The following is an 8,108-nucleotide window of genomic DNA, read 5'->3' on the forward strand; positions in this document are numbered from 1 at the left end:
CGGCCGGGATCCCCGCGCCGGGACCCCGAACTCTTCCGGCGCGGCCCCCTCCGCGGCGCCCCGCCCCGGGCTCCCCTTCGTGGGCGCGCAGGGGCGGCCGCACTCCCGGCGCCCGGTGAATGCTGAGAGCAAACAAAAAAGCGGGCGATTTAAACGCGCCTTCGAAACCCATTAGGAATGCGTGGTCGCCTCAGACCGGTTAAAAGCAGCCTCAGCCGGCCTTCGAGCAACGCGGGGGTCCTGCGTCCCATGTCGCCCGGGCAGGGTGTGGGTCTTGTCATCCCCTCTTTAGTCTGGCCGAAGAATGGGTTTAAATTTTTCCTTTTGTAAAATGTCGGGGGCTGGGGAGACAGCTCAGTAGACTAAATGCGTAAAATGTTAGTTGCAGTGAATACTTAAGACAGCCACCTTTTCGGAAAGGTGGGAGATCGGAGGTTTCCATTAAAGGAAATGCTGAGGGGCTTCTCTCCCAGAGGTTTTTATTAGGTGAGCTATTTTTCCTTTCTAGAATACCTGCTGTGAAGGTAGATCTCTAGCTACTTGTAGCTCAAGGCTTATACCTCTCAAAGCTAATGAACTGATGAACTAGTTTTTACCCACAGAAAATGATTTCCCTACGAGCTGATTTGCAAGTGACTCTCACCAATGTTTTGATTAAATCACAGCTAATCAAGATTTAATCTCTTAGTTGGATGAAGGAAGAGTTCGGTGTAGCCACACTTCCACTGAACAATACTTGATATGGTTACTGGAAAGTAGGGGGCACCTGTGGGGTTGATAAATGGGATGTTTTGTGGGTAACACAGAACTATGGACGATTTAAAATTTTTATTGCCTATTTAGTCTCAAAAGTCTAAAGTTTCACTTACTGTCACTTTTGAGTCAGATGACAGTTTGGTATTTTACCCTCTTAAGTTTGTATGTTTTTGTAAGTTATTTGACTTAGCGTTTGTAGTGTCGTCAACACGTACACTTTTCAGCTGCTTGGAATTTAGGTTTCCTTAACTCCTGTCATCATTACTTAGCAGAGATCATGGGGGCTGCCTCAGTGTGCAGGGCAGTCTGAACTTGATTCCATCTCAGGATCATAGGCTACTTTCTAGAAATAAAAGTTGGGTGAGTTGCACAGAGATTTTAGTTTTGACAAAGTTAGATATATGTGTGTTTAAAAGAAAACCCAGCCAACTAATTCTTCCATTATTTGGCAGGTTTCCTGTCTATAAACAAGTTTTTGTTCTTTACATTGGGCCTAGCCCAGAGGGATAAACAACACGTGGAGCCTGGGTCAGAAAAACTTACTCGTGTTTGACTTGGTAGGTCATCCAGTAGTCATTTTATTACTTTAAAGAACCTTTCTTAGTAATTAAAGAAGTGGAGTTCGATGTACGTGGATGAAAATTGCAAAATAGAGAAAAACCACATTTGTACCATCTAGAGATGTAGATTTGTCATTTCCTAGGTAATTTTTATGGATATATGCATACCTGAGTTAAATGAGGTCATACTGTGCATGTAGCTCTTTAAGGAACTGTTCTGTCAGCTGGTTAGTGATTTCTTCCCACTTGCTTTCCATCTGTCTGTCTGTCATTCATCTGTCTTTGTGATTGAAAGCAGGGCAGGCTGGGTCCCAATGTGTTATCTGTAACCTCGGGCTGTAAACTTGAATCTCATCTACCACTAAGACAGGCTCATATTTCCTCATTAGGCCCTAAGATAGTAGATGGATTTGTCTAAACCACTGTCCCTTCAAAGACAATCACATCTAGCTAGTTGTTTCTTTTAAGTGAAGTTTTAATACTTGGGACTCAGAGGAGGCAAGCTTTTTGAAATAAAACTGACTGGGTTAAGAAGGCCCTTGTGACTGACACATGTTTTAATCTCAGCACTATGGAGCTGAGCTAGGAGGATGGAAAGTTCAAACCCAGTCTGGGTAGTTTAGCAGGACTACCTCGAGAAAACAAGACCGGGTGTGTAGCTCAGTGTAAAGGCCCTGGGTTCAGTTCCCTTCTCTTAGCTCCAGAGTCTGGAAATCAAAACTTACTTTAAGTTTGAGGTCATCTGTTTGAAAAAATACTTCAATGAAATTTGTTTACCTGGTGTATTTAGCATATGTGTTTGTTGGAAAAAGATTTGTCACATGTTTGTGTTTCAGTTCTGAGGTGGCTGCAAATACCTAGTCATCAAACACTGGTCTTTCCCTAGAGCCAGGAGTCAGGAGGCAACAAAACTGGCTTAATTCTTGGTTCAGTACCCGTCCTTGTAAAGAAAGCCCTTCCCTGTCTTTCACATTTTGTGCTACTAGTCAACACTATTTCATGTTAGTAAGTCGGCCAGAATTTGCTTTATAAACCCAGCTTTCCTACAGGCTTTATGAAATGGATGTTGTCTGGAGGAAATGAGGCTGTCTTAGCCATCACAACTTTCTTTTTATCTGATTTGGGACTGAAAGTTTTGGTTTAATCATTAAACATTGGAGGTTCTATTAAACTTTCCCTTGCCCAAACTTTTAAGAGAAAATAGGCACAAAATTTGATAATACCAAGTTTTAATATTTTGGTCTCCTGCATTGTGAACATCTTACAGAGCTCAAATCAAGCAGTACAGCATTTGCCTATGGGTTCTGTCACCATTGCTACTGATTTTTCTTTTTGGAATAATTGCCATGTTTGCTATCTTCCTGGACTGTAAACAAAGTTGAGACTGAATTGAAAGAGCCTTGTCATTTGTTTGATACATTTTTCTTATAAATTTTTGAGATTTGATCGAGTGTTATACAGTTGGTGGCTTGGAGTGACTATGTGTCCCAAGAAATGCAAGAATGGTCCCAGATGTCCTTGTACCTGCAAGTGGAGGTGACATCTAAGTTTGGCTGGGCTTGAGCATTGTGGATTGATGCTGGACTCTAGCCCTGTTATGCCCTTTTATACTGGCCTAGAACTTTAATGATTTGCGTCAAAGCAGTAAAAATAAAGATTACCAGACTTAGAATGAAAGCTGTCACGGGGGAAGGGGCTATATATCTTCATTTTTTTTCTTTATATTTTCATTTTTAATCTTTGATTAACTCTAGAATAATGGTGTCTGATGTACAGTTACCAATGATCCAATGACCAGCCTTTTGATTACTTTGAAATCAGTGTAGGCTTTTTGCATGTGGTTGTCTCTGATAAAGATATGGGAAGGTAGATTGAAGCCAGGCAATAAGTTAATTTAACTTTTTTTTTCCTGAGGATTGAACCCAGAACCTCATTTACCACTGAGCTATATCCCTAGCCCTATAAAGTTTACTTTTAAAACTTTATGCTCTTTGGGTTTATTTGTTAAGGAAATTAAACCATAGTTTGTTCTTGTTGAACTCAAAATTGGCATAGTTTTAAAAATACCAATCATTTAATGTTTCCCTTGGAGGAAACCATTAACTTGAGATCTAAGGCAGTTTCTCTAGCCTCTATGACAGTTACTAAACAGTTATTTCAAGTGGAGATTTTACTGGTGAGTATTCAAACTGAAAAATAAATTGCTCATTCTTTTTCTTTTCTTTCTTTTTTAAAATTTTTTTAGGGAAGGGACTACAGGGTGTTAAGGGTCTCACTACTAGATCGGACTCCTAGTGATCTGCCTGTTTACAGCTTCCCAAGAGCTGGGATTACAAGCGCGTGCCATCACGACCAGTCTAATTTTTTTTTATTCTTCACCAGAGGAAAGGGCAAGAGATAGCAGGGTTAGCAAGTTGCTGGAGGTTGAACTTCATGGTACGTTTTGGTTTAGGACCAAGAACATGAAGCAGTTTAAATTTTTCTTGATTGCATATGGTCATCTTTACTAGCATCATTGATTTCATTGTGGAAATGTGATGATACACTTAAGATGTGGAGGTTGAGCTCTGGTGGCTGTAACCTTTAAAGTCAGGGACACTTGAGATCTGAAATGCTGGCAGCCTCTCCCCTGGAAGATGTGGGTGGTACTGAAAGTTGCATGTTTCAGGGGTTCACTGGTTTCCGTTAATTAAGCACATCCTTGGATTTGTTCTAGTTAAGTGGTTAAGTTCTGGTGACTCTTTTTTATGATTTCTCTGATCCTTTACTGTCACTTTTAACCATGTATTGTTAAATTCCTGTCTGGAACAGTCGTTTTTGTGCTTATTAAGCTTATTTTGTTACTAGCTTGAGAATCATATAAATAGCTTGTTCTTTTTTACTTAATGTACACTAGTTCCAGGTACCTCAGGGCTTTCCTTAGAAGAAAAGTCACTGCTTTTTGGATGTAGCCTTTACTTAAGCTGCACTCCACTTCCCCTTTGGTTCTTGCCAAGCATAGGGAAGGATGCCGTAAAGAACTGAGTGTCTCTGATCCTTGATCTTGTTAGTTTTTTTTAAGATACTTGCCCAGGACCTGCTAATCATTCATCTATAATTAAACACGTAAAATGTTGGTTTATCAATTTACTGTCAATCTGTTGGTTCATGGGAAGGATAATAAGTAAACTTCAATAAAGGACCAGGTAAAGCAGTATTTTAGGCTTTGATTCAGTTTGTCACACCTGTGCTCAACTCTGTTAAAGCAGCCGTAGTTGCTAGATCCCTTTTGAGGACAGGGTGTGTAACATAGGCCGTTTGTGTCTGGCAAAGCACTCCTAGGTTCATGCTCCACAAAGGGGCCAGGCTCAGAAACTTGGTGCCAGGGGCTCTTGTATCTGCTGTCCCCACGAGGAGATCAGGGTGCATAATAGTCCCCATAGTCCTTCGGGAAGGGGGAGGTCCATGAGCAGAAATTGGGAGGAGGTGTGCCACCTACTTGGGAGCTGGCTCTGCCTATACCTGTTTACTTTATGGTACAATTCACTGTGCTTGGCTGTAAAATTAGTGGGGGATTGCATTTATTTTACCTCTAAGTGCTTCTTTGCTATTATGATTTTATTGCGTTTTTGTGGGAAGATTTCTTGAAGACAATCCATATTGTGAGGTGCCTTTAGCTTCAGTCTCAGAATTATGCAGACCTTGCTGTGCTAGGCTTTGAGACCATCTTCCTGTTTTCATGATCATAGTAACAACACATGCGATTGTGTTGAAATGTTTATTTTCATATATAATTCCAATGATATGTAAATGTAGTTTTTGTTAAGTGCTAGCTCATATAAATCTTCCCATGTACAACATTGGGAGTGTCTTGTTCTTTTTTTTAAAACAGTGCTTTTAAATTTTTTGGTGACTTAACATTGTTAGTGATAACTGATAGTTTTTGACAACCAGCTATAATGAAGGAACAAAGTTCCTGAAAAGCAGCTGCATTTCAATCTGCACAGAGTAATTGTCATTAGCTGCTTGAGTCTGGTTTCTGCAGAAGCTGCTTTGTGTATCCTGTATAAGAACATCTGGCTTGAGCTTCTAAAAATCTTTTAAATTACCCTGTAGATACTTTGCATTTATTGGCTTATTCCTTTCTTACCCACCCATGCCTTTTGCTTGGTTCATTCAGAAATTTCCCTGTTAACACTTGGCTTTTCTAAAATGTTTTTAAGGGGTGTGTGTGTATGTATGCCTATGTGTGTATGAATAGATTGTTGATAAATTAGATCCTGCTGTAGACACCTCAAGTCAAGATGAACCTCTGATTTTTCATGAAATTGCTCTGGAAAGTAAACTTCATTTTTATATATTCTGAGGAGCTTAGTCCTAGTTTTCCCTGGTAAGTGATCAAAAATGTTTGAGAAGAGGAATAGGACTTAGAGAGTGAACAGACTTTGTGTCTCTCGCTGGGAGGTAGCACTGTTAAGGTTTCTGAAACCATTTTGGGCTCTGGAGAAGAATGACCCCATGTGTTAGCCATGCCTGACGTGCTTGGAGGAAATGGCATATCACCAGCAGTCTCTAGAAGATAGCCTTTTAACTTTCATTTTTCCCCAAATACTTTTGAAATAGGAATTGGAAACCTTTTTATTTTTTAGTTTAAACTCTCGTTTTCTGGTCTGGGTTAGTTTTTGTCTGTTATTAAATATATTTTAGGTGACTTCCTATTGACACGAACTGTTCTTTTTATATCTTAAAAAATATTTGCCTTTAAAGTTCATGATTATCTGATCAAGCGTTTATGGTGTTATCTTTACTTTCCTAATTTTCCTCTGCACCTTCTCATCATATTTTTCTGATACTGGAGTTTGAGCTGAGGGCTGCTGTGCTATCGCTCTGTCACTGAGCTATATATCTCCAGTCCTTTCCATTTTGATTTGAGAGAGGGTCTTGTTTTTTTTTTTTTTTTTTTTTTGGCAGAACCGGGGATTGAACTGGCCCTTGTGCCTGCCAGGGAAGTGCTTACTCCACTGAGCCATCTTCCGGCCACAGGGTCTTGTTAAGTTGTCCAGGTTGTGCTCCTGCCTCGGCCTTCCCGGTGCATGCATGTGTATGAATATGTATATACATGCATACATCTCAGGCATGTGCCTGGCATTGGTCTCCATCCAGTAGTTTTCTAAAGCAGGTCTTCTGTAATGCATCCCAGGAAGTGAGTAGAATACATTTATGGTTACTCAGTTTGGGCTGGTGTTTTTGTTTCAGGCCAGCTTTTCTTTCCTGGGCCCTTCTGTATAGTGAGTAGGAAAGAAAGTGTCTTTCATTTAAATCTTTCCCTTTTTTTTTTTTTTTTCAGATAGTTATAGCTGTCCTGCAACTTGCTATGTAACTGAGGCTGGTCTTGAACTTAAGATTACCCTGCTTCAGTTTTTTGAGTACTGGGAGGATAGGGACATGACCACATCTGGTGAACTCTGTAAAGTATAGTACAGGATCATGTTGATAAATTGTGTTAAAGGTCATCAAGAAAAGTAAAGGTTCTTGATGATTCGTTATGGAACATTTTGGTACCATTTTCAGAGAACTGTTGTGTTCTTCCAGAAGTTCTGTATGAATATATAAGGAATTGGTATATGTGTTCTTCATTTTGGTGTGTTTGTGTGTATGGTCTATATTTAAAGTTTTGGACCCCAGGGGGGCATGCTGGGCCACTACTCTACCACTGAGCTAGATCCCAGGACCTGCCTGCTTTTTTATGTTTTGGGCACCTTTATGTCTGAGCACATAGTGTAACAGAACAGAATTCTGTGTAGAAGGAAATGATTGGAGACCTGGGTGGCTGCCTTTATTTGAATGTGAATTCAGAAGGTAAGTACATTCCAGAGACCTAGCGTGTGATGTGCACCTTCTAGAAACCGAAGCGGGAGGCTTGTGCCTGGGCTGCGTGTGATACCCTGTCGCAACACACACTCACCTTGCCTCCTTCCCTCCCTCCCCTCCTCCCCAGGTGCTCAGGTACTCATCATGGTGGGGATGCTTTGACATAGCTGTTCGTATGTAGCTGAACCCAAAATTAAGGACCTAGAAAAGGTTTAGTAGATTGTCTTAGAGCTCATATGCAACCATTGATTGTTTAAAAAATTGGCAAGTGAGCTGCTTGTGATTCATTCAGAACCACTTAAATATATATTCTTTAAAATCCTGAAAATGTTTTTATTGGCTTTTAAAATATGAAATCAAGAATAAAGAATTTATATGAATAAGCCAGATAAGGTAGCTCATGTCTGTAACCCTGGGAGACTAAGGAAGGAAAATCTGAAGTTCAAGCCCAGCTTTGGCAACTTAGTGGTTTAGAGGGACTCTGTCTCAAAAGTTCAGTCCCCAGTACCGGGAAAAAAAAATTTACAGTGAGCTAAAGTGTTACTGTGCATGGCTTTGTTAATAGTGCTCATGGGTGTAAATACTATAGTTGTGATTACTTGGTAAGTTAGTTATATTTTCCTTTGGAGAAGGTATTTAATTTTAGTGCTGTTTTCAGCTGTATGTTTTAAAGTTTGCTATCTTTTCAAAGGTGTAGTAGCTTGGGCAGCATTTTCTTTAAATTTTCATGTATGACATGAAAACCTTTATTTTGGTTGAATTGTTTAGGCCAGGTTAAAAGTTTAAGATAGAAGCTATTCATTAGTTAAAACTGATTTTTTTTTAATATTAGATATAACCCTTTAATTAAAATAAGGAATTTTGTTTTGAATTACAGTATTTTCAGACTCCTACCATATGAGTTGGATAATGTTGCCAATATGAAAATTTCATCTTAGGCCT

At 39.8% G+C, this 8,108-nt stretch overlaps 1 protein-coding gene across 8 annotated transcripts in view; it reads left to right on the top strand.

Annotated features, from left to right (window-relative positions):
* The window catches only part of Jade1 (jade family PHD finger 1), a 79,231-nt gene that overhangs the window by 21,452 nt on the left and 49,671 nt on the right, over positions 1-8,108 (top strand). The window lies entirely within an intron of this gene.

The sequence above is a fragment of the Octodon degus genome, unplaced genomic scaffold (genome assembly GCF_000260255.1).
Source record: "Octodon degus isolate 3935 unplaced genomic scaffold, OctDeg1.0 scaffold00068, whole genome shotgun sequence".
In the NCBI taxonomy this organism is placed as follows: Eukaryota; Metazoa; Chordata; class Mammalia; order Rodentia; family Octodontidae; genus Octodon; species Octodon degus.